Genomic DNA, 24,601 nt, shown 5'->3' on the forward strand with positions numbered 1-24,601 from the left:
GAGAATTTATTGACTCACATAACTGAAAAGTCAAGAGGTAGTATTAACTCCATGCATGATTAAAATTTGAATTTCACATGACAGCACCAGTATTCAGTTTTGCTCTATGTCTTGGCTGTTTTTTTTGCTTTTTGTTGGCTTTGTTCACAGACTCTCCCTCTATGGGGGCAAAGAGTTCTGGACATATATGCTACCAGCACAGCCTCTTTCCCAATAGTTATTTCCCAGTCAGAGTGTCCTCTGACTGGCTCTATTTGGATTGATCGACATATATGGGTGAGCATCACTACAGCCAGAGGCATGTTGTATACTCATCAGTCATTCCTGGACTTGTGAGTCCACTTTTGGAGCCATGGGGTATAAACTCCAACCAAACTCTGAGGTAAGTCTCTATAGACCGAGAATGAAAGTCTTTTCCCCAGGAGGACAGGGTACTCTTCCCGGAAGGGGAACGAGGTAGACAGACCAGCAAGTATCTGCTAGTGTAGCCCTGGAAATATTATTCTATGTTTAGTTTCTATGTGCTAATATTTCTATATCTTCTCCCATCCTATCTTTTTCATTTCCCCATGCTCACTTCTCTTTCCTTTGTTCATTTGTGTAGGACCACCTATTTAGTTCATTCTGTGGACAAAGAACCCCCTTTATGTCAGAATATTGACCTCACTTAGCATCAGAATATGGGAAAAACAAAAAGGGCAAATTTTAGTAATGCTCCCCTTTTCAAGAAAGCACTTTGAAGTCTGCCTTTGGTAATGGTGCCTTTTTCCTTGCCTTACCTGCCATGGTGACTACAAATGAAATAGTGGCAGTGAAGTTCAAGTCAGTGCTGGTAATTAATTATGTGACTGTATGGAGTAAATTGATGTCTGTGGAACTTGGATTGCTTATCAGTCACATGGGTACTCTGCAGACTGTGCTGTGGTGGCTTATAGTAGTAACAGTGCTGTAGTGTGACTCCCGAGAACCAGAAATGTCATTCATCATTGGTGTTTTGAAATTGGCCATGTAGAATTATTTATAATATAGAACTAGACAAATATTACTAACGAGAACTTTTTTCTTTTCTTGTGAAGCCAATTTGCCAGCACATCCTTGGGTTATGAGACTGTCACTTGACACCTCACAGAATTATGTAGGAAACATCTCTGGAAGCTGGAGAATTGATGTTTGCAAATGGGATGAGAACCTACACTGCAAAACCCACCAAACATGGCCTCAAACCTGACTCGGCTACTTCTTAGCTTGTGACATTGGCAAGTTACTTTGCCTGCCTGAACCACAGTGTCTTCAGATTAAAGTGATGACAATACCCATCCTGCAGTTTTAATATTAGAATTAAATTAGTTGACAGTGTTAACTTTTAACACTAAACAACTATCACTGCATTTGTTGAAGAATTAAGTACCATTCATATGGAAAAGATTATTGAGGGACATTTAAACAGACCTTTACTCACTTTCTCTAGTTCACATACAGTTTCACAAGGATGTCAGAATGTGTTTGTTATCTATTTATGTATATACACCAGTGCCACTTTTGGGGTATGTTCTGGTTTAGTTGGTGTCTCTAGCAGGGCTGGCAAGTCTGCTTTCAGGCAGATCTCTCTCTCTCTTTTTTTCTTTTTGGTACTATACTCATATATGCATCAGATATTGGAAATCCATGGAGTCATGGGGAATAAACCCTTTGAACCATCCTAACTGTTCTAGTTCCCGGTGCATATAAATTATATGATTTGTTGTAGGGGGTCGGGGGAAGACATCTTCATTCTAGCCTCTCTTTGCTTGTCTACAAAAAGAAGAATTACTAGTTTGGTTGGGTTGGATCCTAGGACATAGGTTGAGCCTTGTCTATTAGAGGGTGAGTAAGTGTTTTAAAAGTTCCAATGGAACTATTGCTTTCCTTAGCTTCTGGCCTTTATGGGTATAGGTTGATAATGGTAAACCTAGCTAGTCATCCAGTCATTTTCTTTTTTTGCAAGGTCTCAGAAAGTAACTTACTATTACTGCCACAATTACTGTCACCACAACTTCTGGCACCAACTATGATTTACTTCCATGAGTCAGGATCTGCTAGGACTTTACATAAATCAACCCACTTACTCTTCAAACATTCCTATGATGTAAAAATAAGGCGCAGGGAGTTTACACACTTAATATGGACACATTCAGCTATTCTGATCTATCAAAATAGCAGTTTCATGTGGTTCAACCTAGTAGCTTGACCAAGTCACTAAGTTGGTTGTAGAAGCAGAATCGGCTCTCTATTCGGACAATTCTTTAACCAAATGATCATAGAATTCTAACAGATATCATGGAAGATGAAGAGGACAGGATAAAGAAATGAAGAGCAATGAATCTCATATTGTGTTTTTATTAGCTTTTTCTTGTCTTTTTCTTAGCATATTCTAATTGTATAAGGTAATGTGTTTCATTGTGACATACTGAGCCCTGATCATGTTCACTACCTCCATTATTCTTTCTTATCTTCTGTCCCCCGTATCCCCTTCCATATGCCTAATGGCTCCCCTTTTACTGTCATGGCCTGTTTTTTCACTAAATTCCACATTTGAAAGAAAACATGTGATTGATATTGGACTGACATGATGGTTTCTAGTTTCATCAATTTTTCTACAAATGAGTTAATTTTATACTTCTTTATGGCAGAATAAAACTCCATTATGTATATATACCACATTTTCTTTATCCATGCATTCATTGGTGGGTACCTAGGCTGATTCTTTAAACTTGGCTATTGTGACTAGTGCCTCTATAATTATAGGTAGCTATATAGTAAGCTGACCTTGTTTTGGGTGGTACTGTAGTTTGAACTCGGCTTCACACTTGCTCTGCAAGTGTTCTACCACTTGAGCCATGCCTTCAGTCCTTTTTGCTTTAGCTAATTTTGACATAGGGTCTTGCTTTATGCTGAAGGTCCTCCTATTTGTGATTCCCTGTGTAGCTGGGTACATGCTATCATGCCCAGCCATGGGAGACCCCAGACATGAAGTCTCAAGAACTTTTTGCCCAGGCTGGCTTCCAACTGTGGTTCTCCTGATATCTACCTCCTGAGCAGCTAGGATCACAGGCTTGAGACACTACGCCTGGCCTCAGATACTGAGTTTGATTCTTTTGGAGCTATTCAGGAGTGATATAGCTAGATCATATGGAAGTTGTATTTTAAATGTTCTATTATCATGTGGAAATTCGATTTTAATTTTTCATTAAGTCTTAAGTAGAAATAAAATGTAGTTGGAAGCTTGAAATATGTTAAATGAGGAATACTGAAGCAGAAATGATCTATAAATAAAAATGTAACGCCAATATTTAAAGTTATCTCAGAAAAAATCAAGCCAGAAGCTAGATATCCAGACAAAAACAACAAAGTACAAATCTGGCAGGAAGGAGAAATTCTTATACTCCTTCTGTTCTTCAGTTTCACTGATGTAGTGATTTCTGAATTTAATGATCTTGCTTTCAGTGAGCAACTGATGTCTTCTTGGTCAGGCTCCAGGACAGGGGAAAGACTAGAGGTTGTCTCCAGACTGGAAGGTCCACACTCCATGAACATTTCACTCTCTACTCTGTCACAGAAACTTGTAACTTGAGTATTTTTGCTTTTTTTAGTGTTGAGGATTGAACGTAGGGCCTTACACATGTTAAATGTGCACTATACCACTCAGCGGCACCCCACAGCCTGCTTAACTTTTAATTCTGTACCATCATGCTAGAGATATTGTTTTCTATGTTATTTTTAAAAAATATGGAACAATTCACAGATTTACATGTCATCCCTGGGCAGGGACCATGCTAATCTCTGTATCATTCCAATTTTAGTACATGTACTGCCAAATTGAGCATTGGTACTTTTTTTTTAACTTAAATTTCTGTAGCTTTTCTGAGATTTCTCTGTTCTTTTCAAATGCTGCTTATTACTTGCTACTGCAAATGAATCATAATTTAATTATTGTCTAATTAAGGGACATTCAGACTATGTCTACATTTTGATATATAAAATAACAATGCCCTAAAAGACACAATATCCTGAACATTATTCTTTATACATCTTGTAAATGAAAACTCCATTTTGTTACATTGAATTATGTTCTGGTGTGGACGAATTTGCATAAAGATGTTTTTAATGGAGAAAGAGGGTAGTTAGTGGTACAGAGCTTCTTAGGAACGTGGTCTGCTGCTTTTGGGTGATGACTATGGTGATTTGCTGTTATGCTTGTCATTTCCTCTGATTTTTGCTGTTAGTGAATCATTGGAGATGGATAGCAGAAACACACTTTTCAGAATAACATTGGTCTTCTTGAGTTTGAAGAACCCATCCATTTCATCAGACCTCTGTGTTCTATGAACACAAGTTCTCCATGACCATCTTTATAAGTGACTTTGTATCCTCCTCTTCCTTCCAGGGAACAAGGACAATGGGAATGATACCTCAAACACCAGCTTCTACACCACCCTGGATGAAGACTTCAGATCCTCATTTGAAGTAAGGTGGGCTACCTCCTGATAAAGCCTTTATGAAATAAATTGAGTATTATTCTTTGGGAGAAAAAGGAATCTCAGAGTATGGCTTATCTGAGGCGAAAGGATGAGGCTCATTGTAACCCCTATAATAATAATAATAATAACGTGAGAAAAAGTAATAGATCTTAGAACAGCTGAGGGGACTTGGCAACAACCTTAGAGAGACTGAGTCAGACTTGGGCTGTGAGTTTTAGTCACATGCTGGCTGCAATGATTAAGAGTAGGTCACCTCATCTCCCTGGGTCTTATTTTTATTACACACAAGATGCAGAAAGAGGATCTTCCAGCTCTGATAATTCTTTATTGTATTGGGAAGTAGTTAAGAATTTAGACTCTGGGGCCAGGCATCGTGGTTCACATCTATAATCTCAGCTAATTCAGGAGGCAGAGGCAGGAAGGTCATGAGTTAAAGACCAACCTGGGCAAAGATAACAATGGGACCCAGTCTCAAAAACAAAATAAAAACAAAAAGGATGGAGGCATGGCTCAAATGGTTGAACATTTGCCTAGCATGTACAAGGCCCTGAAATTAATCCCCAGCCCTGGAAATAAAAAAGAATTAAGGCTCTGGATTCAGACTTTTCAGATTCAGTGAGCTACTATTTATAGACCTATTTCTGAATAGTAGATATATACTTTCTGTGCTTATCCTTAGAATCAAAGATTTCACAGATAGGGATTGAAGGAGAGGATATACAGACTGACTAAGGACATGAAACTAAGAAATGATGGATTGTTTGGGAGGAAATAGTGGTGTCTTTTGACAAAGATGCAGAATATATACAGGGCACTGGAGTGGAATAAAGCTGTTATCTGTTGGCCGGTCAATGACCAAAGGCTAAGGTCTTAAGACCTTATTTGGCAACCAATGTGGAGTCCCCATTTCAAATATTTCCTATAAATTTCTTCCCCTCCAGAATTATCAAGCAGTGGAGAAAGATAAAGAAGAAAGATAGGATATGCCAGGAAAGAAACTGTGGATAAGAGCTGAATGATGTGGGTCAGAATATAAATAACTCCATCAAAGGACGAGATGAGAAGCAGACACTGGACTATCAGGGAGCAGTGTGGGGAGGACGCTTGTTCCAGAGGGCAATGCCCAAGGATGGACATCTGCTGGATGCTCCTGACTCTTATAAAATGCAGGCACTGTCTGGGCATCAGCATGGAGATAGCATGGAATAGTGACTGTCACACTCAGCGAGTCTTTTGTGTCTCTGCCTTGCCCATTTCATCTGATCCACTTATAGATGTACTTTTCCTCTAGCCTCCCTGTTTCCCATACAGGTTTAGAGAGAATCACTCATTTGATAACTTTCACATCCTGCTTGTTTCCATTCCAGTCATGTCCCTTTCATCTCAGCCTGTCATTTTTTCCTCTTTGGATCCTGACTAGCTCATCCCCCAAACAGTATTGCTTTGTTGCTACATTTCCTTCCAGCTCTAAAAGTATCTAAATCCTTCAGTGATCCATTCCTCTCTCCCATCCTCTATGACTTTCTTCCATGACTTAAACAAGCCCCATTCTGGTCACTTCCCCCTGCCTAGTGAAAGCCCACATACACATTTAGTTTTATATACATATGTGTACATGTAGTATCATCATGCAGAGTTAAAATATATTGAGATGTTTACCTAACTTGTTTTTAAGCTTGGGCTGTAAAACTCCTCATTAACATGGACTAAATTCTTGGTCTCAAGAAAAACATGTGTATTTGATTTTTATGGATAGACATGTGTTAATTGGGTTGGGGGGAGCCTAGAATAGGAATCAGAACTCCTAAGTGAGGTGTTTTCTATTCTGTGTTTAACCTCATTGGGTGGGATTGATATTTAGCTTGGCTGCCTCACAGGGTTGCTTTGTATGAGAATCCAATGAGAAAATGGATGCATATACTATATGCAGTACTGGGGTTTTGAACCCAGGGCTTTGTGCTTCCTAGGCAAGCTTGAGCCATTCCTCCAGCCCAATGTCATATACCTTTCCAAAGCTATCAAAATGTGAGGCACTGTAATGAACTTAACAGAATCCTACTGGACACCATGTTCAAGTGCCAATGCAATTGGGAACGAAATACAGTCAGAGCTCACAGAGTTGCTCTAAGAGTTGATACAAAATACCTAAAATCTACCCATTTCTCTCCATCTGCATAACTCTGTCTCTAGTCTACATATCACCAGTTTTGGACAATGGTGATCCTATCTGGCCTCTCTTTTTCGACACTCTTGCCATCTTACAGCCCTTCTCTATGAAGTATCCAGAGTAAGCTTTTAGATGTGAGAAGGGGCTCACAGCCTCTTCTGCCTCTAACCTCACTGCTAAGAACATATGGACAGCCCCGTGTTGCATCATGTCTCACGTCTTTTGGCTCTGGTCACATTGGACTTTGTCTCTGTGCCTGAATCACTCCTTCCTTTCACAGCACTGGCTTTTTCTCAGCATTCAGGAAGGTCTCAGTACCAACATATACGAGAAGTCTTTCCTGTGCACCTTGTATAAAAGTGACTTCCTTTTCTTTATTTTCCTAATACGCAGTGTCCTTCAGTATCCAGCAGGGGTTGGTTCCATGACTCCCAAAGTGATATCAAAATCCAAAAGGGATACTCAAGTACCTCATATAAAATGGTATCGAATTTATAAATGACTGCCACTTTAAATCCCCCATAGACTTTAAATCCTCCCATATACTTTAAATTGTGTCTAGATTACTTATGATCCCTAATACAATGTAAATGCTGTGTAAATTGTTGCTGTACTATATTGTTTAGGGAATAATGACAAGAATACTTGTGTTTTAAGGGTTTCCCATCCATGGTTGGTCGACTCTGTGGATGTGGAACCCATGACTGTACTCCTCACTGTCTGGATTTATTTGCATCACTTGTTTCCTCACTTACTGTCAGAAAGCTCTGTGGTGGAAAGATCTCTGTCCCCAGAGCTTAGTGGGTGCTCAGAAATACTTGTTGACTGAATGAGTGAGTTACCACAGCATCTACAGCTTTCTCATTTGACCAGCTTTAACAATGTCACACTCTAGAACTAGTCAAGAAAGAAGCAGACATGTCTTAAATTCCCAGATTTCAGCCAACATTAAGACACAGCACTGATTCTTAGGTGTTGCCTTCAATGTTTCTTACATGTCAAGTTTCTATCTCATGGGCAAAAGTTTGTAATAGCAGAGAATGTATATGAATATGCAGCTGACACCTAGTGTGCAGCTCCTAGGAGAAGTCAAAGGTCTGGTGCATCTTCAGGTTGTCTATTCAGATGCAAAGATATCATTAGAAATGAAGGACTTGAGGTCAAGGGTGGACTTAGCTATTCATTTTCTCCAAAATAGCTGCTGAATCAGGGGCAATGGACATCATGAGTCCTGGTTCAGAAAGATTCCTCATAGGTTTATATCTCTTCTTCCTTCTTCATCAAGAAATTGTGCTGCTTCTCATATATACATGAAATTATGTTATTGATTGCAATGCAATATTCCCAATATTCTCCCAGCATTCCAGAAAGATTGTATTTCCTTAGTAGTTGTACAGTGGAATTGCATCTTATGTGGCGATTAAATTGGCGTTGATGTTACCTTAGGTCATACATGAACGTAGGGCACTCAATTTCATGTAATTATAGAACCCTATTGATATTTTATTGGTTCTTCTAACTCTATTTAGTCAAGACTTCTCAATAGTCCTTAATTCTTAATTCCATTTCTCCTTCCTTAAGGATGTCTTTGTAGCAATCATTACTTACAAATTTGGTCATCTGAACAATGCCTCCTCGTTCTTTTGTGCGTGTGTGTACAGTGCTGGGGACTGAACCCAGAGCCTCATGAATGCTAGGCAAGCGTCATAATCACTTGAGCTATGCCCAGCCCTTTTTTTTTATTTGTTTTTGAGACAGGGTCTTGTTGCTATCTTTGCCTGGACTGGACTCAAACTTGTGATCTTCCTGCCTCCATCTCCTGAGTAGCTGGGATCACAGGCACTATGCCTGGCTTTCTCATTCATTCTTAATGTTAGAAAACACTTATAATAACCCACAAAGTATTCCTGCAGACTTTATCAGCAGCCATCAGCTGTTTTATCCTCTTATTATATATTTGTCAATCCACTATAATTGATTTCTCATATGTTATGTTCATATAAATTGAATGCATGAATTATGTGGCTACACTGTAATACAAGTAAAAATTGTGAGGGTACCTCAAGTTTCCTAAGACCTTACTAACCTGAGGGTCTGAATACAGCATCAATGAAAGTCACCCAAATTCCAGCAGCTCTCATAATATGCAAATTTCCATATGTGCCTTTCAAATATTTCTGGGAGTCTGCAGGGAGGCACCTCATAGAAGCTCCTGTTGGTGGCTGCTGCCAACAAATACTTAGCCTACAGGAAAGGTCTTCATCCTCTATGCAAATTACTCCAGGTTTATCCCTCCCATCAGTTCTCCAAAAAAGGTGAGTAGCTAGCATCACTGTCACAGTAGTAACAATAAACATTGGAAATTTGAATCTTGCTTATATATTCCTTCCTGCCTTACCAAACCTTTTCATATTTCATTATGTCAGGTGGTGATGAGTGCTATGAAGAATATTTAAGCAGGGTAAAGGTAATTAATTGTAAAGGTAAAACTAATGAAGATCTTAGGCCATCAAAGGATCCAGTTGCTCATATGTTCAATGATATGAACATATTCAATAAATGTGCGTGTAGACTTTCTGGATATGTTGTAACACTCTGTAGTATATTAAAAACCACACTTATGGACTGGAGGTCTGTCAGTGGTAGAGAATCTGCTTAGCATTCATGAGACCCTGGATTTAAAACCAGCTATGAAAAAATAATTACACTTATTACTTTAAGTTTAAAGGTTCTTTGCTCAGCTGAAAAGGTATCTGGAGGTTTTGAAGAAAACCATATTGAACATTTTATTTTTAAAAACGAACACTGTTTAAAAATAAGTTTACCTGAAGTTTCCCAATTTGGGGCATGCTTCTGCATTCTCCAGTTCAAAGAATATTTCCTTGAACTGCAAGTAGGTATTTATTTTTACCCTCCTCCAAGTCCATATTCTTTCTCTAAGAGAGAGCACAGAGATGAGTTAGTTTGTCTCTTCCTTTTTAAAACCTTCCTGTGGAGCGTGATACAGCTTCGACTCAGGGGACAGGAATGGCTTCACCATTACTTGGAGGTAGTAGGCCCCCTGGTTAAGGTGGAGGTACTGGCTTGACCAAGGGGCTCCGGGACGAAGTCTCACTTTTCTTCCTAAGCCCATGGATCTGCTGCTTCTCCCAGCATACCTGCATGTGGAGGCTCTCCCACTTCCAGATCCCTGCCTTTCCCCCAACACCACACTGTAGCCTTTTCTCTAGCAGAGGGAGAGCCAGGAGGTCTGGACTGGCCTTGTCCTTTGGAGCTCCCAGAGCTAACAGGAGCTACTGTCCCCACTGCTGCCTCTTTTCTTTGGAAAATAAGTTCTTATGAGTCTTTTCTTTATGTAGGCAGAAGATACTTCCTGGATACAAGGGGACAGTAAAGGACGACACTCTGAATAGCGTCATTGCAGCATTTGGGACTCAGTAGCCAACAAAAAGGTGCTTTTCTTTGAAGATATGGGAAGGGAAGACAAGAGAGGAGCTGGTTTTCATCTGTCTGCTCATCCATCCATCCATCCATTCATCCACCCATCCATCCATTCATCCATCCATCCATCCATTTGTCCATCCATCCAGGAGTGGATGTATGGGGTGAATGGAGATAGTAGATTGCTTAACTAGTTTAAACACAAATGCTGTAGAAAATTTTTTAATTTCTAAAATTCTTTAATTTCAGCATAACTCAATCTTGAAGTTACTGTTACCTCCAAGATGCAAGAGTAGATTGTTATGTTTTAATTTTTAAGTTCTTGAACTTCCAAGCAAGTTCTAAAGAAGTCTTTTATTTCCTTACTAGGTTCTTGCCTTATCTGATATCCTTACAACAGAAAGACCATGGTGGGGTGCCTTGTGTATAACAGCCTCACTGTCCTGTGAATCAGAATTCTGAAGGTACTCTGATTGAAACCCAGGGAGAGTCTAAGAAATTTTTACACACACACACACACACACACACACACACACACACATACACACACACACTTTAACAAAGATAAATGAATTAAATATACCTTTCTTTTAAAAAACCCCACTATACAAAGCAAGGGGTAAATTGTTACTGAGCTTTTAAACTAATGGCTTGAGTAGTTTTGCCTGGATGTCCCCTTTCAGGATGCTCCAAGTCCAGGTATGTTCTATCCTCTTGTATTATTTTGCTAGGGATACTACAACAAAATACCACTGGCTAGGGAGCATAAACAATGGGAATTTATTTTCTTGCAGGCTAAGGTGTTGGCAGGATCTGCTTCTCCTGAGGCCTTGCTCCTTGGCCTTCAGAGAGATGTCATCTTCTCACTGTATCCTCACAGTAATGTTTAGAGCAATATCAGGAAAAGCAGAATGTTTTGAATGTGTTGGACTTACTAAAAGAAGGCATAAAATACTTAAAATGAACACTCTTCTTTATGTGTGACTTGTGGCAGTGTTCAAGGAAACATTTGACCATTCTCAGTGTTTGGAGTTTGGCTGACTTTAAAACATAACCCACCACCTGTGATGTTGGGGGCAGGGTTTCAGAGTTTGAGATCTTAGAGCTATTTTCAGTAAAGAAAAAGATAAGCTGAGTGTGGTGGTTACATGCCTGTAATCTTAGCTACTTGAGAGGCAGAGGTAGGAAAAAGGCCAGCTCAAACAAAGTTAGTGGGATCCTATCCCAAAAAATGAAGATTGGGGCATCGTAGACCACTTGCTTAGCAAGTGTGAAGCCCCAAATTCAATCCCCAATACCAGTAAAATAAAATAAAATAAATTAAAAATAAAAGGACTGGGGGCTTAACTCAAGTGGTAGAGTGCTTTCCTAGCCCGAGGTTCAATCCCCGGTATAGCAAATAAACAACCAACCAAAACCAAATCAAACAACAACAAGATAAAGTTGGTGTTTACATACACTAAAATAGAAGTATATATTTCATATTTAGGTTGCCCAGTAGGTACTATCACTATATTACATGTTGGGATTTTAAAGATAGATGTAAAATTTTCGATATCCTTCAGAAGCCAGAGACAATGAGGAAACCCAAACTGTCTCATAATATCAGAAAGGATAAGGAAGAGGACAGCTCACTTGGAGAGTAAATTTATGTAAAATTTTAGATTAAATACAAATTTAAGACAACTATATATTCTCTGTATTTTTGTCTCAAGAGAACAGCCTCAAGTTTCTTTGCCCTGTGTTCATATGGTTTGACCAGTAGTCTCTCTGGGACTTTGCATCTTTCACAGGCCTGCTTGAGCCTGGGAGATCCTTTTTTTTTTATTATTCATATGTGCATACAATGCTTGGGTCATCTCTCCCCCTTGCCCCCACCTCCTCTCTTACCACCCTCCCTCCCCCCCACCCCTTCCATACACGGCAGAAACTATTTTGCCCTTATCTCTAATTTTGTTGGAGAGAGAGTATAAGCAATAATAGGAAGGAACAAGGGTTTTTGCTGGTTGAGATAAGGATAGCTATACAGGGAGTTGACTCACATTGATTTCCTGTGCATGTGTGTTACCTTCTAGGTTAATTCTTCTTGATCTAACCTTTTCTCTAGTTCCTGGTCCCCTTCTCCTATTGGCCTCAGTTGCTTTTAAGGTATCTGCTTTAGTTTCTCTGTGTTGAGGGCAACAAATGCTAACTACTTTTTTAGGTGTCTTACCTATCCCATATCTCCCTTGTGTGTTCTTGCTTTTATCATGTGATCAAAGTCCAATCCCTTTGTTGTGTTTGCCCTTGATATAATGTCTGCATATGAGGGAGAACATACGATTTTTGGTCTTTTGGGCCAGGCTAACCTCACTCAGAGTGATGTTCTCCAATTCCATCCTTTTACCAGAGAATGATAACATTTTGTTCTTCTTCATGGCTGCATAAAATTCCATTGTGTATAGATACCACATTTTCTTAATCCATTTGTCAGTAGTGGGGCATCTTGGCTGTTTCCATAACTTGGCTATTGTGAATAGTGCTGCAATAAACATGGGTGTGCAGGTGCCTCTGGAGTAACCTGTGTCACATTCTTTTGGGTATATCCCAGGAGTGGTATTGTTGGATCATATGGTAGATCAATGTTTAGCTTTTTGCGTAGCCTCCAAATTTTTTTCCAGAGTGGTTGTACTAGTTTACCTTCCCACCAACAGTGTAAGAGGGTTCCTTTTTCCCCGCATCCTCGCCAACACCTGTTGTTGTTGGTGTTGCTAATGATTGGGAGATCCTTAAGACCACTGTGTCCTATGGTACCATATATACATGGGTGTGTATCTATAAATATGTATGTAAATTTTCATTGGGTGGCATTTTATGTGCTTTGCTGGGCATAAGAAGTGGCTCAATTTAAAACATATCAAAGAAAGTATTTTTTCCCTCACATGACTCCTGTTATTCTTTTTACCTTTTTGTGCTATGTGGAAGATCTGTTGGTATCTGCAGTTACTTCTACAGATGCTGGAAAGTCTGTCAAGGAGGAAAGAGCCCAAAGACATTCAGGAAGCTGCAGAGTATGTACCACAAATTGCTACCCTTGGAGGTGAGAAAAGGTAAGTCTCCCTTGAAGAGCATCAATCCTGAGGTCTGGAGGAAAACAGCCAAGGTTTTGGCTTTCTGTTGAGTGAACACATGTCTGCGGAATCACTAAAGTGACAGAAAGGGACCCTGGAAAACACTGGCAAGAAGTGATCTAATATTTTTGAAGTTGCCAAAAATATGTATATTTATATACAGATATACATATACAATATCAGTGGTTATTGAGCTCTATTATGACAGTAGAGGAACTGAAAGGCATAACTGTGACCTAACTGGAAAGTCACTTTTATGTTTTCATGCCAAAAGGCAGAAAGAGTTGAGCACTGAGCTCTGAAGAGCTTCTGCTCCTCAGCCACCAGGAGTCATGGCTGAGCAGGAAGAGCTCAGCGGGGAGGTCAGCCTTAGCCCAGTGTTCCCCACTCTGCCCATTCTGTGTTATTTTGCCCACTTCTGCTGATGTTACTTTCCCAAGCATTTGCTTGTCCTTTTAGCCTTTCCTCCAAGTACAGATCAACCCACTGTCACCATACATGCATAGAATGGGAAGCGCAGGTCACTAGGCTTTGCCTCACCCACTTTCAGTTTAGATTTCCAGGAACATGTGATGTCTGTAAGTGAGGTGTACAGGGAAGTAAGAGGGACGTGGTAAAACTGGTGGATGAAGAGCAGACTTTTTTGTGTGGGGGTCTGGGGTTTGAACTAAGGACTTCATGCTTGCAAAACAGGTGCTCTACTGCTTAAGCCACACCTCCAGTTCATGTTGCTCTATTTATTTTTGGAGATAGGGTCTCATTAACTATTTTCCCAGGCTGGCCTTGAACCAAGATCCTCCCGCTGTCACGTCCAAGTAGCTAGGATTATAGCGTGAGCCACTGGTGCTCAGCTGAAAAGTAGACTTTGAAGAAAAGAAGGGTAAAATTTTGTGACTGAGTTGAAAGGAGGTTATAGAGCATGAAGGGAGCTTAGCCTTTTCAGTTGCTAGAAACTAGTCCAAATTTTTAGCTAGATCAAAAAAATTTTTTGTCAGCTTCCTTTTAAAGTACTTGAAATATTCTCAGTTGAACAGAACATTTAACTGGCCTGGGATTTTAAAAGAGTTTACATTGTATACAGAGCAAAGATAGAGGATATTTATGAACACCCAAGATTATTCATTATGTAAACACTGAGTATATTAATGTCTAAAATGAGCATGTCCTGACAGAATACACATGGGAGGAGGTAAACCCGAGTTGCTTTATGTTGAATGGAATCCTTAGGAATGGCCACATTTCTCTCACTTTCTGAGAGCTAAACCAAAGACAGAAACAAGATATTGGAGGCCCTCCTCTCCCCTGAGTCATTGTCCACAGAATTTGTGTAAACTGAGACTGAGGTCTTCTCACCAAGAAATCTCAGGATTAAGTAATTCTTTAGATCTGAGAAGGTAGCTTCTTATTCTGAATAGCTCATGACTGAACAAAAGGAGGAACTCTCTGTTTGTTTGTTTGTTTGTTTGCTTTGGAGTACTGGGGTTAGAACCTTGAGCCATTCTACCATCCCTTTTTTGTGAAGGGTTTTTTTCAAGATAGGGTCTCATGAACTATTTGCCTGGGCTGGCTTTGAACCACGATCTTCCTGATATCTGCCTCCTGAGCAGCTAGAATTAAAGCTGTGAGCCACTGGTGCCTGACTGGAGGAAACATTTCAATGGACTCTACCTCCCTGTTTCCTAGTGAGGAAGAATCTGGAACCGAAGATAAAAAGGTGAGTCAACATCTTTTCCTTGTGTAAATGTTGAAAACACAGTTTAATTAGGGTGGAATTAGATTATAATCAGAGCCTGGGTAGGCTTTTATTTGGGTAGGGTTACACAAACTGAGAGATAGAGGTAGATTGACCCATCCACCCATCCATACATTCATTTATCCATCCACCTATCCATCTATCTATTCATTCATTGATCCATCCATCCCTCAATCCACCCATTGGTCCATCTATCCCTTCATCCACATCCTTCCATCTACCCATCCACCCTTGATCCACTCACCCATTCACCCATATTCATGCAACTACTCACTCACCCACCCACCTACACAATCAACATTTTTAAAGTATATGCCATGTGTCAGACACCATTCTAGACTTTGGGGACATTTTGCTGATCAGGGCATGCTCTAATGAAGCCTACATTTTGCTAGGGAGACAGACAAAAAACAAAGCAAAACAAAACAAAAATAAGTAAACTCATTCTTATGGTGATGTGCTATGAAGAAAATAAAACAGGGTAATGTTCCAAAACACGACCAGCGATTACTGCAGGTTCCAGTTCAAGTCCCTTGGGCCATAGACATTCTGAGCTCATGGTTAAATTTTTCTCTTCTAAATTCTTCTGCAGTGAATATTTGTGTTAGCTTTCTTTCTGAGATTTTTGCTTGGCTGGGTAAATTGCAGTGGTGGGGCAAGATTTATTGTGCTTATTTGAGTAACAAATATATTTGTGTGCAAAGTTTGTCTGGAGAGGTACACAGGAAGGAACCCATCAAGATAGAGAGAGGCATGTGAAATTCCAGAAGAGGGGACAAGAGGTGTAATTTACTCTACGGCTCTTTAAAACTGCAGGAATCATACATAAATCAGTGACTATTTATCAAACACACATTTTGTTATCTGTTAGGAAGGGAAAAGACCTCAGATTCCTTTCAGCCTCAATAGGGAGGATCTAGTCCTTATGGCTCAATGGCATGTCATCACTCCACACAGATGGCTTGTTGCTCTAAGGAGGAGAGATGAGTGCTTACATACGTCACGGTCAGGTTTGGACCTAGGACACTAGTGGGCACCAGGAGGGCAAGGTGGGTAGACTGTGAGTCAGGATCTTGGTCTGAATGTCTCTTTTTATTAATTTTCACTGTCCAGAGTCAAACAGGCTGCCTCACTGAGGAGTAGCCGGGATGTCATACATTCTGCATTTGTAAGAAGTGAGGGCTTGGAGACCTTGAAAAGCCCTTCACTGTGCAAAGAGTCAATGTTTGTGCCTCTGTCTTCTGCCTTTCCTTCTCCTTTCCCCCTTCTTTTCCACTGGCGGATTAACTTTGTATGCACAAGGCTGCATGTCACACAGGTGTCACCTTCTCTTCTTAGGCAGCCTCTGGGAAAATATTTTATCATAGAGAGGTGAAATGAAAGAGAAACCTTTTTTGGCTTACGTACGTTTCTACTGCATTAGTCAGATTTTTCCAGAGAAATAGAACAAATAGAGAAGACAGATATAAAAAGATTTATTATATGGAATTATCTCATTGGATTGTGAAGACTGGGAAGTCTAAAATGTGATGGGAAAGGTTGGCAGATGAAAGACACAGGAATGAATTACAGCTCAAATCCAAAGGCTGTCTGCTGAAAAATTCCCTCTTGTTCAGAAGTCAGCCTTTTATTCTATTCAGGACTTAACTGATTGGGTGAAGCCCACCCACATTGTGGAGGATAATCTGCTTTACTTAGAGACCACGGATTTAAATTTAAAGTTAATCAAAAATCACCTTCCCCAAAATATCTGGATCAGATATCTGGGCACCATGGACACACATGAAGTTAGTCATCACACCTGCCTAGAGCCTTCTGTGGCTGTCGCTGGAACACTTTTTGCCCAGAGTTTTGTATAAGCAAGTACCTTTCTTCCTTCTTTTCCCAATAGCTTCATTCGTTGTACTTTTACCCACTCATCTATTACTTTCTGCACCAGTTCCCTAAGAGCAAGAGCTACCATTGTATTTGTTTTAAGATGAGGAGGTAGGGGTTAGGGAGCGAGGTAACTTGCCCAGGATCACTCTGTATGTCCAGTCCTGTCGTCTCTGAAGCAGATACTCTCAATCACTAAGCCATTCAATCTCCCTGAGTGGCTTGGGAAAACCACAGGGTTTGACTGGATCTCCGTCTTCCTCTGGCTTCACATCATTTCAGACGGCATGCGGCCTTCTTCATGAGGTCCACAGCCTTCCATATTTGTTGTCTAGGGAAGAGGCAGCAGGAGTCCTGTATCAGAAAAGGGTGAGTGACAATCCTAACTGTGTTAAGACTTGCTCTCCTTCAAGCTGCTATTTTCTATCCAGAAAAAAAGAAGTAAAGTAAGGGCTGCTTCACTTATCACATTAACTTTGGGATGGTCTTATTTTTCATGAAAAGTAGAAGGAAAGGGCTATAGGTCATAAAAGAAAATCCCCAACATGATGTCTGTCCACAGATGATTGTGAACACAATCTTCACTAAAAGAAGTACGATATTACATTGGTTCTAGGCACGTATAATTGCAGACTTGAGCATTTCTGAAATTGAGATGTGTCTCACAACTGATGGTATCTTAACATTGTGTCTTAATTCATATGGCAAATATGTATTTTCCTCCCTAAAAGTATATTTTAAAAATAACTGGCACCTTAGATTTAATAAAATGTAGTGTTAAGTCATGTGAGAACTGGGTCATATTCATGCTTACTTACAACACTTATTCATTAGATAAACTTGGGTTCACCATTTCATCTTTAAGAAAAATTATTCAGTAGCCGGGTGCCAGTGGCTTATGCCTATAATCCTAGCTGCTCAAGAGGCAGAGATCAGGAGGATCGCAGTTCCAAGCCAGCCCTGCGCAAATAGTTTTGTAAGACCTTATCTCGATAACACCCAAAACAAGAAAAGGCTGGTGGAGTGGCTCAAGTGGTAGAGCGCCAGCCTAGTTTAAACCCCAGTACCACCACACACACACAAAAATTATCGTGCAGTAAAATTAATGTTTTATGTGTGTGCTTGTGTATGTGTGCATACATAAGAATTTCAACAACATGCAGATTCATGTAACCACCACAATTAGGACACACAGAAATTCCATCAAACCCCAAATTTCCCTTGTGTTAACCCGTCATAGTCTTTTTCTTGCTTCAGATGCTTTCCAACCTCTGAGAATGTCACATATGTGAAATTATACAATATGTGACCTTTTAGACTGACTTTTTACACCTATCATAATGCCTTTGAGATGTCCATGCAAGCTGTTGCAGGTAGCAACAGTCTGTTCCCTTTTATTGCTAAGCAGTATTTTATGATATGGATGAACCACAGTTTAATCATAATTGCTCTCCTGTTAAACAAATTTGGATTGTTTCCATATTTTGATAATTACAAACATAACTGCTGTTCAACACTTATGCACAGGTTTTGTGTAAACATAAGGTTTTTTTCTTTAGGGTAAATATCCTGTGTGAAATTATTGGCTCACCTGGTATGTGTGTGACTTAGCTTTGTATGAAATTGATGAACGGTTTTCCTGAATGGCCATATTGAGGCAGGCTAGTAATAGGGATTTTGGGGACCCTGGTGCCATGTCACTTTTCTCAGTGTAGTTCATGTTAAAATCCTTTCTCAGTCCAATGCCATCCTTTGCAGTTGTGAATTTCTTTTCAATTGAAAATCCTTTGCAGTTGTAAATTTCTTCAAGGGCAGGAAGGCTTGGGGAAATTTCTCCCTTGATTACCTCTCAGGTAAAGGCCTTCTGGTTAAAACGTGAATATTGATCACACCTAACACATGTAATCACAATACCTGAGAGTCAACATACTTGCATGCACAGAGTGCAAGACCTTGTCAATCAAAACTGTCAGTCACCCAAGCCCATCCGGCAAAGACCAGCCAGATTTTTCCTGCAGTTTACCTTTTCAATTTATTAAGGCCCTTTAAAACAAAGACCTGCAGTTCTATCCCACTTGGCCAGGGCCCACCGCTGCTTTCTCTTGCAGTGCCTAACCCTCACCTTCAATAAACTCTACTGCCATTTTCATGTCTTGCCTGAATTCTTCTTTTGCAGGATGCAAGAGCCTAGGAGTCTTCTCATGAGAGTCTTCAGAGACCACCCATCTGGTAACAATATCATTTTGTATTTCCCCTAGAATATATGAGAATTCTAGTTGCTCCACATCCTCGTCAACACTTGGTAATCTCGGTATTTTCACTCTGTCATTTGAACAGGTATGTAGTGGTATTTCATTGTGGTTTTAATTTGCATTTCTATGCTGACTAATGATTAAGAATGACTTTTCATATGCATGTTTGTTTATACTCTTTGATGAAGTATCTATTCAAGTCTTTTGCCATTTTAAAAATTGGGTTTTTTTCTTACTGTTCAGTTTTGAGAGTTCTTTATAAATTCTAATCCTTTGTGAGATTTGTGATTTTCAAATAATTTTGCCCAGCCTGTAGCTTATCTTTTCATGCTCTGAAAAATGTCATTCACAGAGCAAATGTTTTTAATTTTGAAGTCCAATTTATCCATTTTTTTCTCTTATGATTCTTGCTTTGTGTTAGGTCCCTGGCATTCTTGGGGCAGGCAGAAGTTTCTGAGGCTAATACCAAAACCAGACCCCCTGATTTATGACCGCTTGCCAAACTCCCCTGCTTGTTTCCCTTCTTTCAAAATCTCAGGAACTTCCAGTTACTCAACTAGCCAGGCATGTCGACCTGTTGCATCTGGTGATCGCAGATAATCAGAGATCAGAGACTCTCTCCTTCCCCCATGGCTTGGCCCCTCCTATAAAGCCCACTACCCATTCCAGCCAAGTCACTGCACTCTAAACCTGAAAAGAGTGACAGTCCTGCAGTCTGGTTCCTAATAAATCTTTCTTTTCCACACATGGCATGGTTTTTATTCGGCAGTTCCTTACACTTTGTTTATGTGTGCTGTGTTTTGGCTAATCCTAGGAGGTTCACAGATTTTCTCTCATGCTGTCTTCTAACTAAACATTTTATAGTTTTAATTTTTACATTTAGATCTATAATCTTTTTACATTTTGCATAGTATGAGATTTAAATTGAGGTTTTTTTTTCACATATGGAGCTCATATTTTAGCACCACTTATTGTAAAGACCTCCCTTCTCAATTGAATTATTTTTGCACCTTTGTTGAAAATGAATTGGCCACATTGTGAGTGCCTATTTTTGTACTCTAGTCTGTTCCATTCTAATATTTGTCTCCCCCTTTCACTAATACAACATTGTGTTGATGACACTAAGTGATTCACTTTGGTTGTTAAACTATCGTTCTACTAATGACATTTAGCATATACATGCAATGTGAAATGTGGGTGGAGGCTGGGTCTACACAGTGGGGAAAATCAGCAGTCTAAAGAAGCTTCCAAGAGATGAGAGTGGATGCCTCTGAGATTGGTAGTCAGGAGAGTAGCAGGAGATGCAACTGGAGCTAAAGATTTTCATTATACTTTGCACTTTTTATACTCTGCTTTACTTTGAAATGTTTAATAGTAATTTTAATTTTTAAAATTTAATTTAATTTTATTTTATTTTATTCATATGTGCATACAATGTTTGGGTCATTTCTCCCCACTTCCCCCTGCCCCTTCCCTTACCCCCCCTAACTCCTCGCTACCAGGCAGAAACTAGTTTGCCCTTATCTCTAATTTTGTTGAAGAGAGAGTATAAGCAATAATAGGAAGGAACAAGGGTTTTTGCTGGTTGAGATAAGGATAGCTATACAGGGAGTTGACTCACATTAATTTCCTGTGCGTGTGTGTTACCTTCTAGGTTAATTCTTTTTGATCTAACCTTTTCTCTAGTTCCTGCTCCCCTTCTCCTATTGGCCTCTGTCGCTTTAAAGTATCTGCACTAGTTTCTCTGCATTGAGGGCAACAAATGCTATCTAGTTTTTTGGGTATCATACCTATCCTCATACCTCCCTTGTGTGCTCTCGCTTTATTTTGTGATCAAAGTCCAATCCCCTTGTTGTGTTTGCCCTTGATCTAATGTCCACATATGAGGGAGAACATACGATTTTTGGTCTTTTGGACCAGGCTAACCTCACTCAGAATTATGTTCTCCACTTCCATCCATTTACTTGCAAATGATAACATTTCATTCTTCTTCATGGCTGCATAAAATTCCATTGTGTATAGATACCACATTTTCTTAATCCATTCGTCAGTGGTGGGGCATCTTGGCTATTTCTATAACTTGGCTATTGTGATAGTGCTGCAATAAACATGGGTGTGCAGGTGCCTCTGGAGTAACCTGAGTCACATTTTTTTGGGTATATCCCCAAGAGTGGTATTGCTAGATCATATGGTAGATCTATGTTTAGATTTTTTAAGAAGCCTCCAAATTTTTTTCCAGAGTGGTTGTACTAGTTTACATTCCCACCAGCAGTGTAAGAGGGTTCCTTTTTCACTGCATCCTCACCAACACCTGTTGTTAGTGGTGTTGCTAATGATGGCTATTCTAACAGGGGTGAGGTGGAATCTTAGTGTGGTTTTAATTTGCATTACCTTTATTGCTAGAGATGGTGAGCATCTTTTCATATGTTTTTTGGCCATTTGAATTTCTTCTTTTGAGAAAGTTCTGTTTAGTTCACTTGCCCATTTCTTTATTGGTTCATTAATTTTGGGAGAATTTAGTTTTTTGAGTTCCCTATATATTCTGGTTATCAGTCCTTTGTCTGATGTGTAGCTGGCAAATATTTTCTCCCACTCTGTGGGTGTTCTCTTCAGTTTAGAGACCATTTCTTTTGATGAACAGAAGCTTTTTAGTTTTATGAAGTCCCATTTATCTATGCTATCTCTTAGTTGCTGTGCTGCTAGGGTTTCATTGAGAAAGTTCTTGCCTATACCTATTAGTTCTAAAGTATTTTCTACTCTTTCCTGTGCCAATTTTAGAGTTTGGGGTCTGATATTAAGATCCTTGATTCATTTTGAGTTAATATTGGTATAGGGTGATATACATGAATCTAGTTTCAGTTTTTTGAAGACTGCTAACCAGTTTTCCCAGCAGTTTTTGTTGAAGAGGCTGCTATTTCTCCATCATATATTTTTAGCACCTTTGTCAAAGACAAGTTGGTTATAGTTGTGTGGCTTCATATCTGGGTCCTCTATTCTGTTCCACTGGTCTTCATGTCTGTTTTTGTGCCAGTACTATGCTGTTTTTATTGCTATTGCTTTGTAATATAGTTTGAAGTCAGGTATTGTGATACCTCCAGCATTGTTCTTTTAACTGAGTATTGCCTTGGCTATTCGTGGCCACTTATGTTTCCGTATAAATTTAATAGTAGATTTTTCAATCTCTTTGATGAATGTCATTGGGATTTTGATGGGAATTGCATTAAACATGTAGATTACTTTTGGGAGTATAGACATTTTTACTATGTTGATTCTACCAATCCGTGTGCATGGGAGATCTCCCCACTTTCTATAGTCTTCCTCTATCTCTTTCTTCAGAAGTTTATAGTTTTCCTTATAGAGGTCATTCACATCCTTTGTTAAGTTTACACCTAGGTATTTGATTTTTTTTGAGGCTATTGTAAATGGAATTGTTTTCATGTATTCTTTCTTAGTTTGTTCATTATTAGTGTATAGAAATGCTAATGATTTTTCTATGTTGATTCTATATCCTGCTACCTTGCTATAGCTATTGATGGTGTCTAGGAGCTTTTGAGTAGAGATTTTTGGGTCTTTAAGGTATAGGATCATATTGTCTGCAAATAGGGAAGTAATTTTTATTTTTTAAAAATAAATGATGAAGCTGGGCACCAGTGACTCATGCCTGTAATCCTAGCTACTCAGGAGTCAGAGATCAGGAGGATAACAGTTTGAAGCCAGCCTGGACAAGTAGTTTGTAAGACCGTATCTTGAAAGCACCCATCACAAAAAAGAGTTGGGGGGTGGCTCAAGGTGAAGGCCCTGAGTTCAAGCCCCAGTACCACAAAAATAAAAAATAAAAGAAAATAAATGACAAGAAACAGGTGAAATATCTGTGCATTCTGGGGGTGCTGGTCATGCTGGGGTGGGTGCTGATTATGAGTGTTGTGAAAGTCCATTGGTCTTCCATTCAGATCTGTGTCTTATGCCTTAATAGAGAAGTTTATCAACAGATGTAGACACCTCAAGAGCATGGGGTTGTCAATTGAGAGATTACAAGAAGAATTTTGCTTTTTACTCTTTAATTTCTTGTTTTGCATAACAAATTTACCTTTATAAAATATTTCAAGGGATTTTCAGCATGTCAACTAGGACAAAAGAAAGAAGTATACCTCTATGTATACACACGATGGAAATGCTCAATGGTATCCTGAGTGGAAAAGCAAGTATAAAATAGTTGGGTGTATTATGACACTTTAAAAAAAGAAAGGATCAGAAACTATATACCAACTGATGTGGCAGAATATTTTTAAATCCTTAATCATATTCCTAAGGAATTGTAGTGAGCATTGGGACTTCCACTTTCAATATTACCATTTTCTATACAGAGCTTTTAATAATAAATACATATGATTTTGAGCCAGGAGTGATGACACAACCTGTGATCTCAGCTCTTGGGAGGCTGAGGCAGGAGGATCCCAAGTTTGAAACCAGCTTGGGCTACACAGAAACACCCTGTCTCAAAAAAAAAAAAGTAGTGAACATATATGACTGATAATTATAAAGAACAATAACAATAAAGAAATAGAAGTGTTAGTTATAAAATAAAAGTAAAGTGAATAGACACACACATAGACATTTGGTCAATGGGAAGACACTCATGCTTCATTTATCTTCACAAAACCTGTAGCAAAGCACAAGGGAGGTATTCGCTTGGTGCTATTTAAAATTAAATGAATGTCTAATTAAATTTATGCATGGGAAAGCTTCAAGTTGTCCTCATTGTTTTGGTTCATTGCTTTCTATTTTCCTTTAGGTCTTTTCTTTTTACTAATCCTCTGTGATTCATCCCTCACCCCCAAAAGGCTTAACAAAACTCCGTAGCCAGGGGGTAGAAGTCAAAGTGATGTTAAAGACCACAGTCACTGGCCCACTTGCTCAGAGCTCTTTCTCATTTTTATTTGCATGGTTCCCTTTGTGGCTATCAGGAGTAGCTTTGTACCTGTGTGATGCTAAAAGAATGACAGATGTGGCAGACTTGGAGGCTGAGCCTTATCATGCAAAGCCTTTTATCTTCAGCTTCTCAAAGCATTTCATTTATCCCAAAAACAGTGCTGCAAAACAAGCATTAGCATTGTCCCCATTTTACTGATATTTAAGCTTTAAAAAGCCAGCATCACCCAGTCACTCTACCAGTTGTAGAGGTGCGATTCTTTGCAGTTCTGACCACTATCCCCTAAACCTTTGTAACTTACAGAAGAATCAGGGTCTTCAGATTTGAGATGACTCCTAACTTCTCTTAGATTTCACCCCATTAAAGGGCCCCCAATATCCTCCCAGTTGTCTTCCTGATCCAGGAATCAGGCACACCCTAAGGAGAGTGAACACAGCAGATATTTATGTGCATCTGTAAACAAGGCTGTTGTTTCTTTTTAACTTGAAAAAATTATAAAAGAGATCATAAACATAAAGCCATAAGTCATGTATGCTAATGGTTAAAGAATGACTAA

The 24,601-nt window shown here is 39.4% G+C and overlaps 1 non-coding gene across 1 annotated transcript; it reads right to left on the reverse strand.

The window, feature by feature from the left end:
• Nucleotides 1–3,759: 3,759 nt before the first annotated feature.
• On the reverse strand, nucleotides 3,760–3,863 carry LOC141414313 (U6 spliceosomal RNA). Its single transcript, XR_012439373.1, has one exon. It is a non-coding gene; the product is annotated as a U6 spliceosomal RNA (small nuclear RNA).
• Between the last annotated feature and the right edge of the window lie 20,738 nt (nucleotides 3,864–24,601).

The sequence above is a fragment of the Castor canadensis genome, chromosome 11 (assembly GCF_047511655.1).
Source record: "Castor canadensis chromosome 11, mCasCan1.hap1v2, whole genome shotgun sequence".
Taxonomy (NCBI): Eukaryota; Metazoa; Chordata; class Mammalia; order Rodentia; family Castoridae; genus Castor; species Castor canadensis.